Source organism: Ictidomys tridecemlineatus, chromosome 6 (assembly GCF_052094955.1).
Source record: "Ictidomys tridecemlineatus isolate mIctTri1 chromosome 6, mIctTri1.hap1, whole genome shotgun sequence".
In the NCBI taxonomy this organism is placed as follows: domain Eukaryota; kingdom Metazoa; phylum Chordata; class Mammalia; order Rodentia; family Sciuridae; genus Ictidomys; species Ictidomys tridecemlineatus.
In genome coordinates this window covers 26,345,732-26,372,378 of record NC_135482.1, presented here as the reverse complement: position 1 = coordinate 26,372,378, position 26,647 = coordinate 26,345,732, and the positions used below count along the sequence as shown (strand labels likewise).

The 26,647-nt window shown below is 38.8% G+C and overlaps 1 long non-coding RNA gene across 1 annotated transcript in view; it reads right to left on the bottom strand.

The window, feature by feature from the left end:
* The window catches only part of LOC110598062 (uncharacterized), an 88,522-nt gene that overhangs the window by 60,945 nt on the left and 930 nt on the right, over window positions 1–26,647 (bottom strand). Inside the window, exons 2-5 of the long non-coding RNA XR_013440397.1 lie at window positions 18,731–21,233; window positions 9,797–9,857; window positions 9,432–9,689; window positions 7,377–7,637 (exon numbers count right to left, since the gene is read on the bottom strand). This is a non-coding gene — a long non-coding RNA (uncharacterized LOC110598062). The remainder of the gene's footprint in view (window positions 1–7,376; window positions 7,638–9,431; window positions 9,690–9,796; window positions 9,858–18,730; window positions 21,234–26,647) is intronic.

The following is a 26,647-nucleotide window of genomic DNA, read 5'->3' as shown; positions in this document are numbered from 1 at the left end:
ATTCAAAGATAAATAGGAAAATAGAAATTAAAGATCCAATCTTAAAACAGTAGAAGGTATCAATCTAAAATTCATGTGACTAGGCTGGGCACCATGATATACACCTGAAATCTCAGGTACTTGGGAGACTGAGGCAAAGAGGATCACAAGTTCAACACCAAACTGGGCAACATACCAAGACCCTGTCTCAAAACAAAATATTATTATAAAGATTATATGTACTTTATAAAGACTTTTTATAAAGACTAATTTTTAAACTCAATGATATTCCACTTACCTAGGAAAGTGCAAGGCCCTGGGTTTAATCCCCAGTGCTTAAAAAAAAAATTAATTAAACTACATGTGACTATAAGAAACCCAGGTTAAATGTGTGACTTGAACTCTACTAATCCCTTAATGCTCCTAATAAATAACCCCACTCCATGTTGTCATTTCGTATTGACAAAAGATCAACAGAATTACCTTCATATAAAAATTTTTTAAAAATTGTGTTTCTAATAATTTTGTGGCTAATGAGAATCTACCTAAGCCTGACTTCCCTTAGATTGAAAATACATTGGCTGGGCTGAGGCTGTAACTCAGTGGAAAAGCACTTGCCTAGCATGGGTGAGGCACTGGGTTCAATCCTTAGCACCACATATAAATGAACAAAATAAAAGGTATTTTGTCCATCTACAACTACAAAAAAATTTTAAATACATTGCTTATTCATTTGATATGTTTAGTAAATGCTTTCTCTATGCCATTCAGTGGGTATACCAAAGTGAATAGTACTTAGTTTCCAATCCTTAGGTCTTCTCACTATATACTAAAGCCAATGCATAGCAAATAGATGGCAACAGAACTTTGTCAATGCTATTACAGAGATACAAACAAAATAAAACAGGGAAGGCAAAGGTGAAAAGAGATGAGCTGTCCATTTAAAGATTCTAAATGCTAGAAAGAAAATAACAAAGATGCAGCATTACTGTTTTTGATAAAAAGTAGTCTATAGCCAATGGTAAATGCACATTTATTTGCCAACAGAATAATCACTCCAATCAGATAGCATACATGGCACAGTATTATTCTTTTTGTGGCAAAAGCAGAGTAAAAACTCTAATCTCTATTTCTTTTAAAAATACACCTATGTGCTCTAGATGTGTATTAAGAATTGTAATGCATTCCGCAGTCGTGTATTTAACAAAATACCTAATAAATTGTTGATTAGCATTAGAATTTGAACTTAAAATCCTTTGAAACATATAGCGATGTCCCTACCATCAATTAATCTAAGCAAAATAAAAGGATTTACCTTTTGTGTTTCCTTCTAATCTACCCCTTTGTTATTTAAGTTTTCCAAAATCCAATTCCCATGTTCTCAGTAATAAAGGTAATAAGAGATTTCTTAGAATTTCTCACAAGGACCCAGCCAGATTCTCTGTTGACTACACTTTGGATAAGATGCATAGACTTCTCAAAGATGTATCTTCACATCTATTCATACATACTACAGAGGTTTTGTTTGTTTGCTTGCTTGCTTCCAATATACTGGTGTGGGCAGGGGTCAGATCACATCTGACCTCTGCCCACACCAGTATATTGGTTGAGGCAGTGATTCACTGTGTCACCGCTTGTATATAACATGTTTGCATTTGAATTGAAGCCTTATAGAGAAAATATCCTCAACCAAAAAAGAACAGAAAAAGAAAAGAAAACAATAGGGGTCCTATTGGTAGAATGTTTGAAGATTGATGGAGCAAAAAACTTTAAGCACTATACTCAGAGACTCTAATTCAGTAGTTCTGATGTGAGGTTTTATAAGAATAAATGCATATACATAAAAGGCTTATTTAAATCCTGCTTCCTTAGAAGATACTAATATTGCAGAAGAAGTTTAAATACTTAAGGAAATAAGTAGACATTGCATCTTACCCCAATATATTCAAATAAGCTTCAAGTAAAACTCAAGCCTGATTACCTATATATAATAAGTGTTTGGGGATAGGCCATATAGGAAGCTATTTGGTCTGGTGTTCTTGACTTTCCCTGTCTCTGCACTTCTGTAGTCAGCAAATCCTCACAGGAGTAGTTAAGCAATAATGACAGAGGACAGGGTTTTGCAATCAAACAGTCTGGGTTGATAAGTTGATTCTGCCACTTACCAAGTGTGATATTGGACAAGTCACTAAATGTCTCTGAACTGAGGTTTCCTTGTTTTGTAAATGGTAAAAAAAATAATAACTTCTTCCTTGTAGGGCTCTTTGAGAGTTAAGTGATGACACATGAGCATGTCATCTGACTCCCAGAAGATGCTCAATGATTAATAGGCATGAGGACACTTGGAGTCACACTTTCAACGACAGTAGCAGCACACCCAACCTTGCCCTTCTCGTCAGATAACACATGATTCAAAAGGATTCTTTCTTTTCCTTTCCAAATTCTATGATAAACAAGTATGTCTATGGCTTCTTTGATAGTGCCCTACATACTAATCCATGCCCGATGATGGTTTTGTGCTACAAAATACCTCTGAAAAGGCGCTTGGAGAGTTGACACTTGAATTTATGGGGATATGGGTGTGCCATCATGTACTGTCAACACCAGGTGTTCCAGCATAAGTGGTACTGCCCCATACTTAGAACATTGTCCACACCAGGTGTCAGTGGGTGCACAGACTTCAAAGGAAGGGCAAAAAGAACTGGGTTTCAAGTCTCACCACAATGTACCTGACCATATGGGGCCCAAGGGAGTGTAGGGATGTGTGCAGATTTAAGTAAGATTATCGTTTCCTATTTGCATATTCATCCTGTGTTCAGGTAGGAACTTGAAGTACCTTGGTTATGCATCAGCACTTTCGGAATTGGAAAACAGGTGAGCTAAGAAGGATCTTAGGAACCACCCAGCACAGAACTGCTCAAGGTGTAAACTTTGTGTATCATTTATGGGGTCCCTGAAGGGAACAGGAACCCATAACTTTTTAACAAGCATCCCAGGGAATTCTGGAGCATGCTCAGGGTCAAAGACCACTGAGCTAGCCCATACGCGCCCATTTCAAAGCGAAACTATTAGGACCTGGATAAAATAAATGCGTTGTCGAAAGCAGAGTGTCTTTAAACCTCAGTGCTATGGGCATGTTGGACTGAATAAGCTTTGGTAGTGGGGTCTGTCCAGTGTGAGGCGGAATGTTGAGTGCATTCTTAACCTCTACCGAGATGTCACTAGCAGCAACCAAAAGGATATTCAGGCATGGCCAAATATGCCCCAGGGGAGCCAAGTCACCCCTGGTTGAGAACCACTGTCTAAAGTCACAGGAAGAGTCAGGAGTGGAGCCAGACCAGCATACAAGTGTCCTGATTCACAGCCCAGCAAGCTCCACACCCACATCTGCTGGTTCCTCCTCTATTACTGTGGGAAGCAGAACAAGGGGGAAGGAGGGGCACCCAGGCCCCAAAGGCCACAGGGCAAGAAAGTGGATGCCAGCTCAGGCTATAGCACTGTTTTGGTTTTTTGGGGTTTTTTTTCTTCAGGAACCTGGAATATTACTCCTGGCTTTTTCCATGACTTCATGTGCAGTTAGTCATCCTTATTTCTATTTCTCCACCTGTTTAAAATCTCGATCTTACAGGAGAACTGGCAGGATGCACTTGGCAACATCGCGGAAATCCACATGGAAAGGTGCTGTACAACAATCTTTTTTTAACTGAGATGGAGTTCAAGGTGCCCCTGTGTAAAGCCAAGAGTGTCACATTCTAAATACAGCATCGTGCCAAGAACAGGAGGGTGGTGGGGAGCAATGCAAAAGGAATCAGGAAATGTGGTTTCTAGTCCCACTTCTTTCCCAACTACTTTTGTGGCCTTTAGCAAATCACTTGAGCCTGCTGGACCATCAAATGGAGGGCACGAGAGCTGTCTTGGGTCTAGTGTCCTCTGCCCTTTGGCTGATCACCAACTTCCAAACCCTACCCTTCTTCCAAATCCCAATCGATTCCTCAGTTTCCTTTGGTGATCATGATAATGGTGTTGTGGTTATGCAGGAGAACCTCATCCACAAGAGACACTCCAAAGTATTTAGGAACGAAGTGACATGACGTCTGCAACTTGCTCTCTGATGGCCCTGAAAAAAATACGCCTTTCATATATAAGAATGTATATGGATGCATATATATTTTGTATGAAGGGCAAGCAAATACACCAAGAGAGTACTACATATGGAATCTCGTGGAAGTTCATGTGGGGGTTCATTCTATGAATCTTTCCATTTTTCAATATGTTCTAATTTTTTTTTTTTTTTGGAGAAAAAAAATAGCTCCAGTTCTTTCTCCTTCACAAAACTGTTCCCAATTCACTGAAGTAATCCCTTCAAATTCCCACAGCACTTATGTGCTCTTTATAACCTCCTAACTGGTGTTATAGTTAAGCACTTGCATAGTGAGGCCATAAAATCGCTAACACAATACTCAGTTATGCAAGGAGCATTTGTTCTAAAATTCCTCTCTACTTAGTCTACAACTTCCCTATTCCCATTCCTAAGACCTGCTGGAAACAAGGGGAAAAAAATAAAAGTGAATTTTTAATCCAATCTCGTCATCTCAGTTTGATGAAACAAAGCTACATTAGGTACCTCAATCACATTTGGATAATGGGCAGGACCTAGGTGTATCTACTCCTTTTTTACCCTCAGGATAGCATCTGGGTGCAGGAGAGAAACTGGCTGGGTTTGGGGAGTGCCACAGGAAGAAGTCCACAATATGGGCTTTCAAAATTGGCTGGTTATGTACTCATTATTGAGACCTTGACTCTGCACCTGGCAATAAGATGCTTGAGGGACATGTCAGTGTTCCAGGGAACAGAGGAGGACAACAGGACATTTCAGTTCTGGCTCCCATGGAGGGCTTGGGCCGTGCTTCATACCTACATGTTCTTCATTGGTGTCAGTATCTGTGAGCTCTCTGGTTTGTTGCTCCAACTACCACAATGTGGCTTCTGCTATCATCACCCACCAAAATGTCACAAAATGACAAAAAGTAATTCAATATTAGTAGTAACTAATTCACTATGTGCCTGCTATGTGGCAGGCGCTGTGCCAGGCTCTTCGTGTGTAATAGTTCATTTAATACTCACAGCAACTAGATCAGCAGCACTACAATAACCTTATAAGGACAACCACTGGTCTCTTCATTGCCTGATTATTGAATTAGCTTCTCTTCTAACCCACTGCAGAAAATAGATCACTGATGGTCATGCCATATCTTAAATTCCCATTTTCTCTGACCTCTCGATTTACTTCTCTAAATATATCTTTTCTCTAGGCATATCATTTCACTTTCTGTTTCCTGTAAATGCTATGTTTTCTGATCACATTTTTAATTCACTTTTGTATTCCCTCCAGCCTCCTTTATGCTCCTTCAAAATCCATCAAGGATCCACTTTCCTTCACTTCATCGACACACGTTTATTTAACACCTGTTTGATGCTGCCTAATATCCTAAATCCTAGAAAGACAATGCTAAGAGAAGCAGGCCCCCATTCCTACCCTGGTGGACTTTATAGGCTTGTAACAGATCTAAGTTGCAATCGGGTCTCGGTTGTTTCAGTAAGAAACAATCTTCCCCTTGCACTTCCTTTCAAGTATACATGATACCTGTGTCACCCCTTGGGTACTTACTAAGTGCAGTTCTGTGGGGTTCATCATCCAGTTCAGGGATGCATTTATTCAGGATAACAATAACAATAACATCAGTGATATGCATGCATTGAATATCTCCTCTCTGCCAAGCACTCTATCTATATCGTCTCTGATTTTCACAATGGCAGACTGAAAGGGGTGATTTTCCTCTTTTTACTAATGAGGCACTTGAGGCTCAGAGATGATAAGTAATCTGCCCAAGGCCACATAATTAGTAAATGACATTGCTGGTGTGAGAACCCAGGTACTTCTGCTCTCTCCACAACACCCGGGAGCTGTCAGACTTCTTTGTTGCATCATGCAGAGGATCAGTGAGTACTCAGGAGTCAGTGGGGAGGGCCAGGAAGAACATGATTTTGGAATGAAACTGACTGGCATTCGATTCCCAGTGACGGCACTTATTGCTTATGTGATGTTGGGCAAATTCCTAAACTTCTTTGTACCTTCATGTCTTCATTTTATAATCTCCACTGCAAAAAAATAAATAAATAAATATATGAAACCACTTATATTTACAGGGTTGCTGTGAGGATTAAATGAAATTCTAAACACCGAAAAGCTCCAGGTGTATAACAGGTATTCAGCCATACGAAACCTCTTCTGTTTTGGTTGATGCAGCAGATCCTTTAAAAGTTTTACCATCCATCTTATTGTTGCTCATATAAATTTCTAAGTTTGATATTGAGAAAAACCCGCAGAAAGGTCTTTCAAGCACCTGCAAAAATATTAAAGAGGCAGATACAGGCCGCTCTAAGAGATAAAGGCAGTGCAGTTGAGAAGGGATGGGAAACCAATCTAGAAATCCGGCCATGGGAGACAGTGTAGTTCCTTTTGTAGAAAAGCTTTCCAAAGGCAGAGCCCTTGAAGCTTTTGTGTATCAAAAGCATTTTAAATGCTTTCCTCGGTGCACTCATATGGAATTGCTTCTGTGGCAAAGAAGTATGGTCTTATCAAAATGCTATTGATTTTTTTTTCCAGAAGATATCTAGAAACCTCATTAATGAAACCCTGCAAACAAAGCCAAAGGCTCATTCTTTTATTTCTATATGCTGGCCACCTGTTCCAGGGTATAACATGGCTAATAAACCAAAGGTTCACATTTATTCAATCTTTACTGAACACTTTCATCAATCCATTTCATTAACGCTTTAAAAAAAATCCTACAGAGTAGCGATTATTATTTAGTTTGTTACAGGTGAGAAAATTAACCTCAGAGAAATTAAGTCAACTTTTGTAACATCACATGGCTAGAACTGATTGACCAGATTTCAGTTGATACATCCACTTATTCAACAAATATTCACTGAGTGACTACTGCGTGCCAACTTTGATTCTAAAGCTAATGCTGTTTCCACTACCTAATTCTTCCACCAAAATAAATAACAGTTTTCTCTGTTACTTAGAATGTTCTCTCAGAATGGGAAAACAAAGTGGCCAGAACATGAGATGCTCATGTCTCAGAAAACATTATCGGGCTGATTGGCATGGCCAGGCAAGTATCTAATGGGTCAGCACTACTCCATGTGTGTCCATCCCAAAGCTGGAAGTTTAAAAGGAAAAGTGCCCCACAGTCAGAAGTGCCATTCTCAGCCAAGTATATATGAATAGCTGTGCTAGACTGTTTACATAACTTTACAATAATATACACCTCAGAACATTTATTTATTAGATAGTTGAAAAGAGATGAAAATCAGTGCATACAACTTACCAAAAGAGAAAAAAAATCCAGCTTTCATAGTGCCATTCCTGTACATACATAGGGTGTGGTCCTTTTCTGTGCTACGACTTAAGTGATACCATTTTAGCCCCACCAGGAAGGTGCCAGCTACTATGCTCATTTCTCAGAAGAAGAAATGGGTGCAAGTTGCAAAAGTCATTGGTACTTCAGAAATGTCCAAGTTCACCTCATGATTAAATGGCAGAAGCAGCATTTGGACTTGGGTTCTTTCTGCTATTTCTGGTATATAATCTGCAGTAGAAAGAGTAAGCCAGGTTACATTGCAGTAATAAGGGGTGCTCAGATCTCAAAAATTCACAGTAGTCAAGCTTGATTTCTTGCTCATATTCCACATGAGCTGTGACCTACTCTGTGTTTGCTTCAGAAACCCCCAGCTGACAGCGCAGCCTCTGTCTGGAACATTTCCAGTCACAGTGGCAGGATGAAAAAGTCTCAATTATAGCCCCCACATTGTCTCCTGGGGCTTCTGATAGAAAGTGGCTTTCACTCTCAGTTCATTGGCTAAAGCAAGTCACATGGCCTTGTGCACATAGGTGTATTTTCTACAGGGAGGGGCCCTAAAGAAGAGTCAGAGTGTTTCAATTTATGTCACTGTATTTCATGTAAAGTGACTGTGAGCTTACTTTCCTCGTCCTGTGAGGTTCTTCTCTAATAAATGCAGTACTGATGGAGAGATATTTTAAGTATAATCAGCCAAGCAGTCATCTTAAATAATATAAAAATACATTTAATATTGCAAAAGGAACAATTCTAAATTACCCCTGTCGAATGCTAAACCTTCTGCATTTCAGAAAAAAAAACAAAACCAACAACCACAACAAAAAAAAAAGCAACTTTCACTCTGGGAATAAACTTTCCATTTCTGGCAGGAGAACTGGGTAGCAACACTGACGCTCTCCTGTGAATGGGCGTCGGGGTGTCATATTTGAATGTGTAATGAGTAAACATTGGCAGAAACCCCCTTTGCCACGTGACTTCAAAACAAACACCAGTCAGCAGGGAACTACCAGCTGTGCTGAGTAGGAAAAAAAAAAAAAAAAATGGACTCATACATGCTCCTTCCATGAAGCAAAAATCCCCTGCTGTGAGTGATCACCTCCCTCCAAAATGAAGGGCACCAATGTGTTCTCACACAAAGCCCCACCCCTGGAAAGTCCTCCTGGCAAAACCAGGGAAACAAAGTTCAGAGGAAGAAGTAAGGCCTGAAACTGAGTCCAGGCATCTAAAGAATCCTGTCTTCCTTTAAAACAACTGATAATTTGGGAAATGAAGAAAGAAATGAAGCATTTAGCTGGAGTTTGATGTGACCCAACCTGAATTATAATGCCCCTTACAATTCTAAGATCCTATGATGCTATAAGTTCATGTGCTGAGAAGAAACAGATCTATTTTGCTTAAGTACAGCAAACAAAGAAAAAGACAGGCCTTATATAATAAAATATCATAGCATGTCCTCCATCTCTCCCCGCAAAATGTCCTGAGGACTGTAAAGCTGTCTTGGGGAGGGGCATCTACCTATGGAATTCTGCTTCTTAAAGTGTTTTGGCACTGAATAGGGACTTGATTTGTAGAAAAGGCACTTCCTTGATGCTTCTCTTAGAGCAGTGAGAGGAAGATAGATGAACAAGCTAGAGTTTTTGCCTTGGTCTTTTTATTAAGGTCACCAAATGGAAAGCCCATAAAGAAACATCAGCCTTTAGTCACTAATGAGAATGAGATCTGACTAAGGAGAGAGAGCATCATTGCTGTACATCATATTTCATATTAAATAATGAAATTGTTGTGCCCTGCTTTTTCCCCCGATGACTTTAAATAGAATTCAAGGTCCATGAACCCAGATTCATAGGAAATGTTTCATAATAAGTAATTGTGCTTCTGTGATATGCTTGGATGCAACTCTACAATTGTGCTGGCATTGCTGGCAAATATCCACAGCTTTTGTCCAGAAATAAGTAAAATTGGGTCTCTATAACCAACATTAGCACACAGGACATTTGAAGAAAAGAAATTAAGAGGGAGACTCACCCAAGATGGTGGAATAGAGGAGTTCACATTCCTGGCTGCTCCTTGATGTAAAGCCAAGAAAGCAGACGGGCAGCTTCTCTTCAAGGTGGGTTAACAAAAAGAAAGGGGGGAGGGGCAGGTACCTTAATGGAACTTAAAACTGGACCTTCAAAGTAGACCAGGTACATAGGAGGTTGGATATAATAAAACAAAGAAGAAATCCCCAGTGGCACATCTGTAGCTGCAGAGGGTCCAGAAGCTCCAACCAGAGAGGTCCCTCTATGAGCACAGTAGAGGGATGAGGGAATTAGGAACACACATTTTGGGGAAGCCTAGGCATGTTTGGGTATGGAGCATTTAGAGACCAAGGACAATACTCAACAAACCTGAAAGACATGCAGCACCATATCCATGTGTGGGGAAGAAGCCACCATCACTCCAGGCAGCCTGTGGAAAACAAAGGAAGGAACCATTTGGCAGTCACTGTATGGGGACTCACAGCTCAGGAAGCCTATTCCTGACAAACCTGAGTTTGGTCTCAAATACACGCCCAGTAAACACACCCTGCAAAATACAGAGTGTGCTTAAGTGACCAGAAGAAAAATCAAACATGGAGAGAAGTTTACACAGGAAACAAGTAGCCTCAGAAACCCAGCTGGATCTACCCCTCCTCCTCCAATCTGACTGCTTGCAGGACCCCTAGGAAAGACACATCTGGCCAGGAACTCACAAGGATGGGGATAGTACAGATTGTTTGGAGACTGAGCCAGGAAACATGGGGTCCACAGGTGACACAGGGGACTAAGAATTGGCTCCCCCAAAATTCTAGTGGAACCCAGGGAAGATCCCTGGGATAAAGTCTTCCAGAATGGGCCAGCAAGTATTGGGCACTGTTTTAAAATCTTCAGACCAACTGGCATTCAGAGAAGAGCCTGGAGCCTATCTAAGCCTAAACACTGCCTCTAGGATTTCCGCCTTCGGGATTACCTCTCACACCTCAAAAGATCCCACCTAAAAGTACTGAGAAGAGAAGTTGAGAATATTTTGAACTCCAACAGTAAGAATTCTTTAAAAATCTTCATCAAGATTTTTCCTTTCTTTTTTTTTCTTCTTTTTCTGTTTAATTGTGACCTTGATGATACATGAACATTTATACAGTTTCATATTTTTTCTCATTTCTGGCATTTTTGAAGCCAGTTATTCTACATGGATTATTTTTTTTGTTAACTAGGATTTTTTTAGTATATTTTAGTTTTGTTTTATGTTCTTTTATATTTATTTTTAACTTTTTAAAATTTTTACTTTATATGTACCTTCTCTTTTTTCCCCTGCTTCTCTCTTTTCTTCTAACAGCCAATCTCTGTTTTTCTCTTTCACTCTTCCTTTAATCTTTCCCTTTGTCTTATCCCCTTCTCCTTCATAAGCATCACATCCTATATCACTCCTTTTCTCTCACTGTCCACCATTTGAAACTATAAACCCTTTTGCAAACTTGCTCTTTTTATTATAGGCAATAACTGAGCATATCATTTCTGTTTATTGTGATAATTAACATTGTACACATCATAGTAGGAACTATTTGGTTTAATGATGTATTATTTTTGCATTGGTTGTTGTAATTATTTGTCTTCCCCTAAACAGTGAGGTACTGGATACTTTCAGGGACACTATAAGTTCACGGGTCAGAAATGCTACTGCCTCAGATCCACACTGTTAGATGGGTAGATACACAAACAACATGAAAAAGCAAGGGAACAAATTGCCCCAAGCAAACCAAGACACTCAAATAACAGAATCCATCCACACCACAGTGGAAGAAATGTCAGAGAAGGAGTTTAGAATGTACATAGTTAAACTGATCTGTAAAATAAAGAATGGTATATGGAATGAAATCAAAGAGAAAATATAAGAAGTGGACAATCACTTCAATAAAGAGGCAGATATTCTGAACAAAACAAACAGATAGAAATCCTCAAAAAGAAAGAAACAATAAACTAAATTAAAAATTCAACAGAAAGCATCACCAACAGGCTAGACCACTTGGAAGACAGAACCTCAGGCAATGAAGACAAAATATATCATCTTGGAAACAGAGGTGATCACAGAGAGAAGATGTTAAGAAACCATGAACAAAATTTCCAAGAACTATGAGATAACATGAAAAGACCAAATTTTAAGATTTATCAGGATAGATAAAGGTGTGGAGATACAAACCCAAGGAATGCACCATCTTTTTGATACAATAACATCAGAAAATTTCCCAGATCTAATGAATGAAATGGAAAATCAAATACAAGAGGCTTACAGGACCCCAAATGTACAAAATTAAAGAGACCAACAACAAGGCACATTATAATGAAAATGCCTAGCATACAGAATAAGGAAAAAATTTTAAAGGCTGTGAGAGAAAAATGTCAGATTACATATAGGGGGAGACCAATTCAGATCTCAGCTGATTTCTCAATCCAGACCCTCAAAGCTTGGAGGTCTTAAAATAACATATACCAAGCTCTGAAAGAAAATGAATGCCAACCTAGAATCCTATATCCAGAAAATTAATCTTCAGATTTGAAAATGAAAAACAAAACCTTCCATGATAAATAAAAGTTAAAAGAATTTGCAACCAGAAAGCCTGCACTACAGAACCTTCTCAACAAAATATTCTATGAAGATGAAATTTTTTTTTAAAAAATGAAAACTGGTAAAGGGAGGAACTATACTAAAAGAATGCTCAATCAAAGGAGAAACTAGTTCAAATTAAAAACTAGATATAAACTCAAACGACTGGGAAAACAAATCATATCTCAATAATAACATTAAACATTAATACCTTAAACTCATCAATCAAAAAACACAGACTGTCATACTAGACAAAAGTGTCAAAAATATATATTAGAGAAAATAGCCTCTTCAAAAAATGGTGCCAGAAAAACTGAAAATCCATACTCAACAAAATGAAATTAAGCCCTTATCTCTTACCATGCACGAAACTCAGCTCAAAGTGGATCGAGGACCTAGGAATAAGACCAGAGACCCTGCACCTAATAGAAGAAAAAGTAGGGCCAAAAAATCATCACGACAAATTAGGCCCCAACTTCCTTAACAAGACTCCTAAAGTACAATAAATAAAATCAAAATAAAATCAATAATCAATCAATGGGATGGATTCAAACTAAAAAGCTTCTTCTCAGCAAAAGAAACAATCAATGAGGTGATGAGAGAGCCTGCAGAATGGGAGCAAATTTTTACCACATACACATTAAATAGAGCACTATTCTCCGGGATATATAAAGAACTCAAAAAACTTAACACCAAAAAAGCGAAATAACTCAATCAATGAATGGGCTAAATGTTCAACATCTCTGGCAACCAGAGAAATGAAAATCAAAACTACACTGAGAGTTTATCTCACTCCAGTCAGAATGGCAGTTATCAAGAACACAAGCAACAGTAAGTGTTGGTGAGGATGTGGGGAAAAGGTACACTCATACATTGCTGGTGGGACCGCAAATTGGTGCAATCACTCTGAAAAGCAGTATGGAGATTCCTCAGAAAACTTGGAATGGAATCATCCTTTGACCCAGTCTTTCTGCTTCTAGGTTTATACCCAAAAGACTTAAAATCAGCATACTACAGTGATGCAGCCACATCAATGTTTATAGCAGCTCAATTCACAATAGCTAAACTATGAAACCAACTTAGGTGCCCTTCCATAGATGAATGGATAAAGAGATACTCTCTGAAAAAGATTGTGATTCATTTTTTAAAAATGAAATGAAGTATGGTGTTACAGGCTCAAAATGCTTGGATTTAGAATCTATAGTTAACTTGAAATCTATAGTTGCAGTTAGCTTTCTTCTCCTCCACAATTGACTCAAAGCTCTCTTTGACACCTGAATCAAATTGCTTATGGAATATGTAGGCAACAGTAGAAATTAGTGAAAATAAATAGGGAACCAATGATTGGATATACACCTACACACATGAATATATGTATTTATGCATGTTTATAAAAATGTGAATACACATATATATGGTGTGTCTATACATACACATATTGAGAACCAATTGACACATATATGGAAAGCTAATATGTAAGTACAGATTCCAAATCAATCATTTTCCAAATGTTCCCTAGATATCATATGTACATATATGTACAATCTACAGGTGGAAGAAGACTTTCTTGAGCAAGTACAGAAGATATTTAAAAAGATGAAAATGTTACCATATAGAAAATTTTACCATATAATTAAACTTTTGGGCAAAACAAAGCTTCAATAACAAAGTCAACAGACAAATGATAAGATTGGAAATATTTGTAGCAGAGATGACACTAAGCTTTTATTTATTTATTTATTGTTCTTTACAAATTGACAAAAACAAAGACGATGAACTGTCTTAGTTTGCTTTCTGCACCTATGACGGAAAACCACAGACTGGATAACTTATAAACAATAGAAATCTACTCTTTTTGGAGGCTGGAATTTCAATATCAAGTGCTGGTAACAGGTGATTGACTGCTTCATCCCATGGTGGAAGACAGAAGGAGCAGGAGAGGACCAAAGGGGGACAAAGTCACTTTTAAAGCAAACCCATTCTTGCAATAATGACATAAATCCATTTATGAAGGCAGATACTTCTTGATTTAAAAACCTCCCATTTGGCCTGTCTCCCAACACTTCTGCATTGGGGATTAATTTTCTGACCCAAGAACTTCCTTTCACTCATTTAATCCATAGCAACAAACTAAAAATAAATAAATAAAAAAGGAATGAAGAATTAGAATAGGAAATGCACAGAGGAGCAAACCCAAATGGCTACAAACAGAAGAAAAATGGCGCGCGTTATATCATAGTCAGGGAGCTGTAAATTAAAGTAATAATGATGTATAGCTATCTAGTAAAAACTGAAATAATCAATAACCTCTCTTGATCATATTTATGTAGAGAAATGATTGCTGAGAATATTTTAAATGTAAAAATAGTTATGGAAAATCACTAACATATATTTAACAAAAATGCATGTGCCATTTATCCCTCAAGTTTCTCTCCTCAGTTCCTCCCACAAATCAACAGAACATAAGGCCTGTGTAAAAGAACACTTTGTGGGAGTGGCTTTAGAGCATGGAAAGGAGAGGGACACAGTATCCAAGCATGGATGAGTAGCAGCCACTCCAAAGAGACTCATGAGAGCAAAATAGTTGCTTAAGAAGGATTTCTGTTAAGTTCCACTTTAAAATTAAAAAAAAAATGCAGAGAATATACATTGTTGGGTACTAATAGTAACCAAACCTTCACCATACATGTAAATGAAAAATGTGTATATGATTAAGTGAAAAATGTGTACATATGATTAAATGAAAAATGTGTATATATGATTATATAAACAAGGGGAGAAATATACAAATACATTTTAGGTCACTAACAAGAATTCAATGCCCTGGAGGGGTGCCAAGCGAATGCAAGGAGAAAAGAGAGGGAAGCAGAAGCTAAACAACAACTAGCAAGACACTTCTCTAAAGAGCAAATAAATATGTGTGTGAGATAACATATATGCATTTATGCAGCACTACATGCAAGCTTATGTATATGGGAAATTACAAGAAGATTGAAAATCTACTCTAAAACCAAACTCAAACCATGACAACATCAATATAAATACCTAGGGTTTATTGAGCCCTTGCCCTTGGCAGGCAGTTCTAAACATGTACAGACTCATTAATCCTCGCAACAGCCTGACTCAGGCGATGTTAATATCCTTATTCTCAACAAGAGGAGATTCAAATTTTATTCCTTCATTAATTTAGAAATGGAATGTTAGAAAAATTAAAATAAAATGGTTTTATTTGCTTATTTTGTGATCTTGATTTCCCCCTGTGGTGTCTGCGTCTAGAAGATAGAATTTAACAGGATACCATGTATAAAGCTTGGTCTACCCAACTAGCCAGAGTTGGCGAGATTTCATCTAAGTCAAGGACAACCGCCCTTCTCATAGCCTTGCTGACGCTCATGTGTTTAGAAAGAAGGCAGTGAACACCTTCTGCATAACTTTAGCTCCTGAGGATTTGCTGGTGGCCACGACAGACTGGATTGGTAGTTGGGGCTAGCTAACAATTTGTTTGGCCCCTAGTGCATTTTGACCTCTTATTCTGAAACAAGGTGAAAAATTTAAAAAATAAATAAATAAATAAAATAAAATTGTGTGGCCTTCCTTGGATACCACCATGGGGTGAGATTCTGACCCCTCCTGGGAAAAGGGGAGTTTCAATGACACCGCAATTCTACCTGACCTGAACTTGTCCATAAAAGCAAACAAGGAAAAGACCACAAAAGCAGTCTTTAATTAGCAGCCTTACACCAGCAGGCAGCAAATATCCCACACTAATGTTTTAGACAGAAGATAGGGGTTGTGAGTTTTCTATTTTCATATCTAATTCTTTGATTCGCACTTTTTGATGACCAGCTTTCATGAAGACATGCCAAGAACCAGAGCGTCAACAACAAAGTGCTTTATGTTCAAATACCATGAGTCTCTACTCCATGTCCTTTCCATATTGACTGTGTGAGTCTCCCCAGGAAGATCAAGTTAAAAGAGGACTACAGAAAGGAGTTACTAATTTATTGCATCAAGTAAAAGCTACTGAGGAAATCCAGAACGTGGGTCCCACTGCTGTGAATTTGGACCCTGAACTAGATCTTCACTCTGTAAATAACACAAATGAAGCTCCATTGAGTCACACAACTCAGTCTGTCCAAAAGCTAAGACCTTCAGTTGCACACGTTGTGTTTTTGCAGGGTCCCGACCTCCCCTTCCCTGCCCTGTTCTGGCTTCCTCCCACACCATTTTTGGCAAGGTTCACTCTGGAGAGTCCTGAAAAAGTTTCCATCCAGTCACTCCCTTTGGTTAATTATTAGCAGCTCTGGTAAACTTGCTGGAGGGGCCACTGAAGACAACTAACTGAAAAGATGTTTTTGGAGTTCTTTGGGAGATTTCAAGAATCTAATCCTACATACACTGAGATAACAATGGGCAGAGGTGAGACAAGGAATTAAGAGGTCTAGTCCCTCCTCTGTGACTAATTGACCAAGTGACTCTGGTCAAAGGAGAGAAGGTAACTCATTAAGTGGCCATTTGGGAACTCTGCTCTCAGACTTCATAACAACCTCTAAACTAGGAATTTTTATCTCTTATTGTACAAAGTGAGAGCCTTGAACCCAAAGCCTCTAAGCTCTCTGCATGAGACCATATCGCCATTTAATTTACCAGTATTTGAGGACATAAGTAAACAAGGAAATTGAACTTGTTGCTCTCGAAAGGGTTTTTCTAATTCTGTAAGCCCATGAATCATTTGACCAAGCAAGAAATAAACAATGAATGTCTCTCTTATAATTTCCACATAGCTTTTCTCTTCTTGTCCCGTATTTCCCAATAAACTTTGGAGACATATAAACAAAATTGGATTCTGCACATAAGGATGATAAAATAGTTGTTCACTCATTAGTTGTCAATATAACACGGCTCTTATTCCCCTGAGGCTATTGCCTCACCCTTGTTTATATTGCTCAGTTCCGTCAGTTTAGAAGACATTAAAAAGCAGAACTGGGTTGGCTGTTTTACGTTGGTGGTGAACTTTGTGCCTCATCTGTGTTGCAACTCCAAGGTTTACTCAACCCCACTGGCAAATCAGCTCTTTGAGATAAAAGAGGTTTACTCTGGGGGAAATCAGTAGCAGTTTATCTTCTTCTTGCTCTGATGCTGGCATATAGCTGGTTGGACGTTTAATACAGCCATCTGCCTATGGGAGTTAATAGAAAAAAAAATTAGAAAAAAAACAAGTGGAACTCGAAGGAGGTTACTACCACATGTGAGAAATTAAAGCCAACACCCAGTGAGCTGTGTTGAGGACGGAATACAAACTTCTTTGAAAGAACTCTGCTTTCTCTATGTGTATATGTGTCTAAGTGTGTGTGCATGTGTTCTTTAGCATCTTATGAATGTGTGCACAGGACAGTGTGAAAGAGCCATGAGTGCAAGGATCATGGAAAAAATAACCAGTGAGGACTCAGAAACAACTCCTACTATTTTCTACACACTTAAGCATCATAAGATTTTGATCCGTTTCTCGTGCTGGAAATAAAATCAAGTTTTATTTTGTTGATCTTTTCCAAATCCCATGTATTGTCATTTATATGAGGAAATACACTGAAAGCAACAAAGTCGTTTAAAAATGATATAAGGAAATGCAGTAATGTGAGACACGGAAGACAGAAGGGTACAAGCTGGCTCATCGAGGATGATGGCTAAGCCACAAAAAGAGTATGCATGTTGGGATCTGCATGCAAAGAAGAAAGAAGACCACAGCTTTTACAAGCTTCAGTCAATCCTAGTGATATGGGTTGAATTGTTTCTCCCCAAAACATGTTGATGTCCTAATTCTCAGTTCCTGTGTTTACAACCTTATATGAAAATAAGGTCTTATATGAAATTACGATAGATACTAATGCAACATAAAAGGGGAAAATTTGGACACATAGGAAGACACACACACACACACACACACACACAAAATGCCATGTGAACATGAAAACAGAAATTGGGACAATGCATCTATAAGCCAAGGAATGCCAAAGATTGGCAGCTGATTATCAGAATCCAGGAAAGAAACATAAAACAGATTCTCCCTCCTAGGTTTCAGGAAGAACCAATCCTGCCACCTCCTTGATCTTGAACTTCTGGCTTCTAGAACTACAACATAATAAAATTTTGTTGCTTAAACCACCTGGTTTGTAGTGCTTCATTAAAATAGCCCCAGGAAACTCCTACACTTAGGTTTTCTCAAGGTCAATACCAACAACCACACCCCCCTTCTCTTCCCCTTCTTCTGCACAACATCTTCATAGCAAAGAGAAGAATCTTCCAACATAAAAGTAAGTGTCTGAGCTGGGGGTGTAGCTTAGTGGTAGAGTACTTGCCTAATATGCACAAGGCCCTGGGTTTGATCCCTAATACTGAAAAGGAAAAATCAAATGCCTAATTCTACTCAAATGCTAAATAGAAAGAAAAATTAGGAGCTATTGATCTGCAGACTTTTCTCCCCAAAGGTCTTGAGTTGAGGACTCCACCTGGACAGGCCACAGTACTTGATGAAGAAAAGAGCAGAAAAAGGATTTGCCTCTAAAGAGTCCTCCAGCTTAAATCGATAACAAATAATCAAATTAGATTCAGATGTTCTCTTTGCAATGTATGCATGCCTTCAGACTGCAGCCCCTGTTTTCAAGGGAAAAAAAACAAACAGCTAATTTGGGCTGTCCACTTACATAGGTAGGTTTGATTTCCTGGCTTTTTACTGTTGTTTCTTCTTAGAAAATAGTGGATGGATCCTGATACCTGAAATGAGGCTGGAGTTAGCAGTGGCCTAAAAGACTAGGATTGGCCTTCAGAAAATGGCTTTTAACATTAATTTAGGAAGCAGGGTGGGTTCGAGCCACTGAGAGCTGAGCAGATGGCAGTGCACGCTGGGAGTTCCTGGCAAGGAATCTGTCACTAGAAGGGATGTATGAATGGGGCGCTTCTGTGTCCAGGTTGCAGGCAGAACAGAAAGCTGAGGCTAGATTTGGCAGCTTCCAATACAAAATGTATTAAAGAGGAATGAATTTGATTATAAACAAATGACAATTTATGTTCCTATCTCTGGTCAGTTTCCTCAGGGATTTTTCCTACAAACGTTGAGGCTCTTAAATTACTTCAATCAGGGAGTGAGAAGTTCAATATGACAATGGGACTTCAACTGATCCATATCAGTAAGCTCTGCAAAGATGGCAGGAATCTAAGAAAAGTATCAGAATGCAGAGGATTTCTTTCTGTCTAACTATGACAAATTGCAGAAAAAAATACAATATGAGCACAATGTTAATAAAAACGGAGGATCTGGATCTGTCAATAACAAAATCAGAGCCTCTTTGCAGTTCTGGAAAGATCCCCTGGAAACTGTTGCCATGGGGGATGACTTCTGCCACCTAACAGGCTCGGTTCAAACAAAAGACTTACCTCTTGGCTAGTCATACTAAGCATACCTCTGATAAGGACACATGGAGGTCCTCTGCTACTGAACACACCCAGGTTCAAATATTCTTCTCACCCAGTAATGGTTCACACCTCCTTCTCCCTTTGAAGTTTATCTCTAAGCAGCTTAATTAGCCTTCTAGAAGGTACCAAAGATGCCTCAAATGCAGTTTGAACAATGCTCAGGAGTCAGCAGTTAAGGGTGCAATGACACATTCAAATAGCCAAAATACTTTAGTGAATCCTCAAAACATTAGCTCTTCCTTCAAGCAAATAACATATGTCTCTGCTGCTTTTCTGGTCGTTATGTTGCTGCACCCATGGAGAGAACTTCTACAATGTTTGACAGCCATCTCCACATCCCCCAGCAGGATGCCTGGCTGAAGTGGGGGAACAGGGTACGCTAACGTAGGTCATCTCCACCTGCTCCTTTGATCTGCGCCAATTATACTCCAGAAAGCAGGCCACAGCAACAGAAAGCATTAATATTAAACATCTATTGAGTGATCATTGTCTACCAAACTCTATTAATAATCAAATGTTTGGGCTGGGGATGTGGCTCAAGTGGTAGTGCACTCGCCTGGCATGCGTGCGGCCCGGGTTCGATCCTCAGCACCACATACAAACAAAGATGTTGTGTCCGCCGAAAAATAAAGATAAATATTAAAAATTCTAAAGAAAAATAAATAAAATAATCAAATGTTTTACATTTTCCTCAATATAACTTTATGAGGTTGAGCTGTGATTACTTCCATTTTACAGATCAGGAAATGAAGACACAGATTGTTAAGGAACATGCCCATCGTCCCACCCCACCTTCAGTCACATATCTAGGAAGTCAAAGAACTGAGATTTGAAACGCAGTCATAGATGCGGGAGATTAGCAAGCTCCAGAAAGTCTGAACCCACTCTGTACCTTGCAATATTGGGGACTGAGGGTGATAAGAAAACTTAAAAGAGCCTTGATTCAACATGTAATGTGGGTCTAGATAATTCTTTTTGTGGGAGTCAGTCCTGTGCCCTGTCGCATGTTTAGCAGTAGTTCTGACCTCTACTCATTAAATTCCTCATCCCCCATGTTGTGGCAACCAAAACTGTCTCCAGATAAAATTGCCAACCACCCCCTAGGAAGAAGGAGGAGGGGAGCAAAGCCACTCCCAGAACAGAATCACTGAATTAATGTACGAAAATTTATCCAGATACAGCATTTTTTTTTCTCTTTATTGTAATGATGATGTTATTTCTAGAGTGATTTACAGAAGTTTTTCAAATGCTTTTATTAGGCATTTTTGTGTGTGTGTGGGGACTGTGTATGTAGCTGCCCCTAAAGATGAGATTGTTCAAAAAGTGGGTAGAGACAGAGATGACAATAGAAGACACAAGGCAAATTGCCACTCTTTTTCCTTAATTAGGGGAAAGCTGCCTGGGGCCTGGTGTTTCCCTAGTTTTGAAACACCAGAGGACTAGAGGTTCCTGCCTTCCTGGTGATGTCAGAACTTTTGCCATGATTCACAAGAGAGTTCTCAAATGCTTTTTTTTTTTTTTTGTACATTCCGGCCCTTCTTCCAGAATATTCCCCCTTTCACCTTACCTTCATCTTTCTCAGACATAATTCCAGATCTATTTCTTTGTAAATACCATCAGAAATCATCAAATTTGTTTATTGGCTTCTTTGATGAATGCTTGTCTTCTCCACTTCTCAGCTTCTACTAGGTTGTAAGCTCCATAGAGCAGGGACTCATAAATCAATCCTTATGTCTAAAAAAAAAAAAAAAAAAAAATTGCCTGGTACATACGACAAACCACTCGTGAAATGCTCTGGATGGAGCAGTCATGGCAGGAGTCAAAGAGAAGAATTTTTAAGAGTCCAGTTGCCAGATGTCGTGTTGCTGTGAGTGTAAACCACTACAGGGAGTGGTTTAGACATCCCAGCGACCCCGGGAAAGACTCTCACAAACAAACTTTCTTCTCTCTGCCGAGATTTTCTTATCCCAGTGTGGGAACAAAAGCGCCTGTGTGATTCAGCAACTTTTTGCTCCTACTGTGCACTCCACCCTTGCTAGCCCTTCCCTGGAGGAGAGTCCTGGCGCTGTATCCAACTGACTGTATTCAACCCTTCTTGGCTTTGCACCTTCTTCTTTCTCATTCATGAGCTCTCTTGGGAAATAGGAGATTTTATGTGGTATGATGAGGAGAAACACAAATGTAATACAAAAACAAAACAACTGTGAAAAGAAAAAAAAAATGCTTTTAATGAAACAAGTGAATATAGGTTGATTCATCAGTAGGCACACATGGAAACAGTTACACTGAAATTCAACAGTTATGACACTGTTGAAATCCTCTTTAATATCTTATTCCAAATTACATATTTGGCATTCAGGAATTTCATGTTAATTGTCTGCTCAAATATCAAGGAAATACCCAACTGATGGAAAGACTCTTTTTTTTTTTCTCAATTGATACTGAAGGAAGAAAAGACCATCTAAAAAGAACCTTAAATCATTGCTTCTGCAGCAAGGAAATTTCAAATAAAGCTTGCCTGCGTCCAAGGACTGGAATGAGGTTAGCATAGAAATGATAGCCAGGAGCATGTATCTACTCCGATCTTGGTCTTCTTGGCCTCTTCTAGGCATGGCCATCACTGTACAAAATCCTGTTCCAGTCACATCAGGCAGGCAAAATCATTGATATCTACCTGAAGTGTTCTTTCCAGTTCTGAGATGGTACACTTTTTCTCTCCTGGCAGAAGGACCATCACTCCTGGCAGAAGGACCATCACAGTACTACATGAACAGACTTTACCCATTAGTCAGTGAATCCAAAAACTATTTCCAAAGTCCCCTGATAACCATGATCAAACTCTTTTCACATTAGTAGCACATCACCAGAGCAACAGAATTCCAAGTCTCTTTGATCTCCATGAGGGAGGGTTAGAACAACCATCTTGTTCTGCAGATTCTTGGTCAGACTCCTAATATGCTCGCTCATTCTATTCAATACTCCATCTCTTCTCCCACACCCCGCCTCTGAATTTCTCCTACCTCCAATGCCTTTATATTCCTTTGCAATAAAAATCTTAGGAAGTAGGCAATATCCCTTGTTTCACCACCTCTAATTTAGATTTAAATTAAAGAAGCAAAGGACCAACTTCCAACTTATGTTTGTAAAATGGACTGAGAAAATAATATAAGCTTACAAACTGAGACAACATAGGCTATATCTTGTGGCTATGATATATTAAACCTTTCTTGTGGACTTAAATATGTTTAGGCAACAGACGGCCAAAGGTCTTACTAGTTTAAGAGAAAGTAAAGTATATTGTTCAATGTTGACATAACAAACACCATGGCAGAAGAATGTACCACAGGGGTGAGCCCAAAGGACTGACTGGACAAAAAGATCTAGAAATAAACTTTTTCAAAAGAAAGAAGAAATCCAAGAGAATGCTGTTTAAAAAAAAAAAAAAAAAAAAAAAAAAAAAAAAAACGGCACAGGACATTTGATAAAAGCAGCAAAGGAGACGTTTTTCAGGACTACTGCAATTGGGGAGAGAGATTGGATTTAACTTCCAATACAACAAAGATGGTTAGGAATTTTATATCCAAGAAAAAGAATAAGGAAATCAGTAGGCAAAAAATTACCAAGAGTGGGGGATTCTTGCTAAAGTGACGTGGCAGGATTAATATTCCAAATTACATAATTTGGAAATTACATACATGTACGAATGTTATTCCAGATTACATCCATTATCCTGAAACTGGTTACAATAGGCCAACGTTGAAGCCAAGCAAGAAGAGGGTTCAAAGGAGCCTAACTAAAATTTGGTCAAGGAGAAAAGTTTGCCAACATGCAGGTGATGGGTGGAAACTAAAGCTAAGATCCTCTGCCCCCAAAAGTTGGCTACAACTCTCTGGTAGAGTTTAGGGTGATGAAGAACAGTCTTTTAAGAGGTAGGAGGGCTCTCACATGGCGTGAGGGCTCCCAGAACCTCTGCAGCAGAGCATCATGGAGTCAGAACTTTGGTAAGTCCCAGTGAGAGCTCCTGATTCACGTGGGACAGCAGTCAGGAAGCCAGGAGTCTGTGGAAAGGTGAACCACTCCATTCATCGCTCGCTCAGCAAGTGTTCATAGAGTGGCCACCACACTGTCAGTGCTGTCCCAGGTGCTTGAGATACAGAAGAAGACAAAACAGGAAACAAAAACAAACAAACAAATTTTTAAAAAACTATGCTATGGAGCAAATAGGCGATTAAAAAACAATAAATAAATAATGTGGTCAGTTAGATATCGTGGAGAATAAAGACGTCTTGAAGAGAAATTGGTGGTGTCATTTTTAAATAAACTGGCTAGGAAAGACTTCAATAAGAAGGTGCCAACGGACTCAAGACCTCAATGAAGTTAAGGAATAACCAGTGGGTGTCTTGAATGGGTAATAAAAGAAATTAGCCAATTCCCGAACCAACCACCAAATTAAGGGATGGCTACCATTTTACCACCTCATTGCTCTGGCTCTTTTCTTCTTCACCGGGCTATCTCAAAATGGCCCCACAGGTTTGGGTCATTCCTTAGAGAAGCAAGTCCAGGTTCTTTCTTGTCTGAGTTAGAAACCCTTTTCTGTATTCCCACAGCCTGCTACTTCCTCAATCAGAATAGCTATCATACTTCGTTGGTATCACTTACTGCTTTCTCTCCATGTTTTTCTGTAATGGCTGAAAAGCTCTTCTTAACACCACTCAGTACTATAACCCTGTTGGCCACACAGTACCAAGGAAGCAGTGTTGCACTGGAATGAGATCACGTGAATCCATATCCTGGCTCTACCCCTAACTTAACATGTGTCCTCAGGCAAATTAGCCTCCCTTGTAGCTCCGTTTCCTCATTTATAGTGTGGGAGGATGAACCTGGAACGGAGAAAATGCTCAATGAATGGATCTAAGCATGGCTAAGTCCTTCCAGAACATTTCAGTTCACAGAGTGTTTCCTTCCATGATAGCCTGTCAAAGACAGTGTAGCCCAATGCAAGGAGCAGGGGTTTAGGCTCAGAAGAATCTGAGCCCACTTGATTACTAAGCTCCATTTTGTAATTTTACAAACAGGGATGGAAATATCCCTTTCAAAAGTTTGCTGAGAATTAAGAGATAACATACACAGGAACCTTAGATAGAATAGGTCCTTCACAGTTGTCTATTCCGTCATCACCATTGTTCACACTTTATCTATTGTTATCATCCTTCATTAACCCTTCATTATACAGTATCTCATAAACACTTCTTGTGTAGTCATTTGGGACTTAGGTCCACACTGTGGCTTCCCCAAGAGACTGTCATTTCTTTGGAATAGGGCTGTGTGCTTTATTTCTCAGAGATTCTCATAATGCCTTGCATGGGACCATTCCCAGCGTAGGCTCTTGATATGAATCAAATGAATAATAAATAAGGGGAAGAGAGAGAGAAAGAGAGGGAGAAGGGTTTTGTTAAGTCAAGGGTTATATGAAGAATAGAGACCTAGGAATGGCTCATGGAAATCAATGTAAATGACTCATGCAAATGAGATAACTGAAATATATTTAAGGCTCCCTTAGGGGGAGAGAAATTCCATTTCCATCCCTAGGATATATATTTATCTGTTCAGAATTCTGTAGATACAGTCCTTTCTAATGAAAGAGATGACCTCTCAAGATCCTTTCTTGACCTATTATATATTCTTTCTCTCAATCTCTCTCGTTTTTTTTTTTATTATCAATGAATTTAGATGGGCAGAAGACAAATAACACTGTATGAATGAGATGCATATTTTTCCACATGATACAAGTGAAATATTCCAAGAGATAACACAGCTACAGTTCAAAGTATTACTAAGAAAAACTAGCTACATTTTTATTAGATAGAAGAATCTCACTGCAAGTGAACCAATCAGCTCTTTTACTCCTAAACAGGAAAATCCTAAATTATGAAAGAAAGACATAAGTTCTTGTGATTACAGAATGCATTGTAAAATATGTATCATAGAGAGGCTACTACTGATAACCCAAGTACTGAGGGTGATGAGTTTAAATCTCTATAAAGGAAAGTGGCTGGGCCCATGGGAAAAGATACTTGTTTTGCAAAATGATATCTGTTTCTCAAAAAGATACCTGTGTTTCCTTAATTAATTGCTTCAAAACAAGTTTGAAGCAATTAAGGAACTTACAAGTTCACCCCAACAAACCCACCATGAAAACAATCTATGGGCCCTCCAGTCTACTTCTTTTTAAATGTAAACATAAAAAAAGTTTCCCATTCTGGGACTCCAGAACACTTAAGATCCATAGGTACCTTCTCAAAAATCATGCATTATATAAAATTTAAAAATATTTTGTATAGGGCTGGGGTCGTGGCTCAGTAGTAGAGCATTTGCTTCACATGTATGAGGCACTGGGTTCAATTCTCAGCACTCCATATAAATAAATGAATAAAATAAAGGTCCATCAACAACTAAAAAAATATTTTAAAAACAATTTTATGTGCTGGGGTCATGGTTCAGTGGTAGAGCGCTGGCCTCACATGTGTGAGGCACTAGGTTCGATTCTCAGCACCACATATAAATAAATAAAAATAAAGTCCCATCAACAACTATAAAATAAATTTAAATTTGTACGCTAATGTAAGTGATATAGCTTTAAATTCCTTAACAGTTTTAACAGCAGGACTATATTTATTATCTATTGCTGTCATAACAAATTAGCACAAACTTAGTTTACCCTCTTACCACCTTGTCAACACAAATTTATCATCTTACAGTATTAAGGTCAGAAGACTGACACAGGTCTCACAAGGCTAAAATCAAGGAATGAGCCGGGCTAGACACCTTTCTGTAGGGTTCTAGGAAAAAAAAAAAAAAATCTTGCCTTTTCAAGTTATGGAAGCTACCCACAATCCTTAGTTTGTAGCCTCCCTCTGTCTTCAAAGCCAGCGATATATAGCATCTCTCCAGCCCTGCTTCTGCTCTCACACTTGTCTCTCAGATAGCATAGGAAGGCTCTGTATTTGCTTGAATTTTCATATGAGCAAATACAGATGCCTATTGTTGATGAATTCACCTAAACAATTCCTGTTTCAAGGTCCTTAAAATTAATCACATTGTCAAAGTCCCTTTTGCCACATAAGAATACACAATCTCACTTTTGCAGG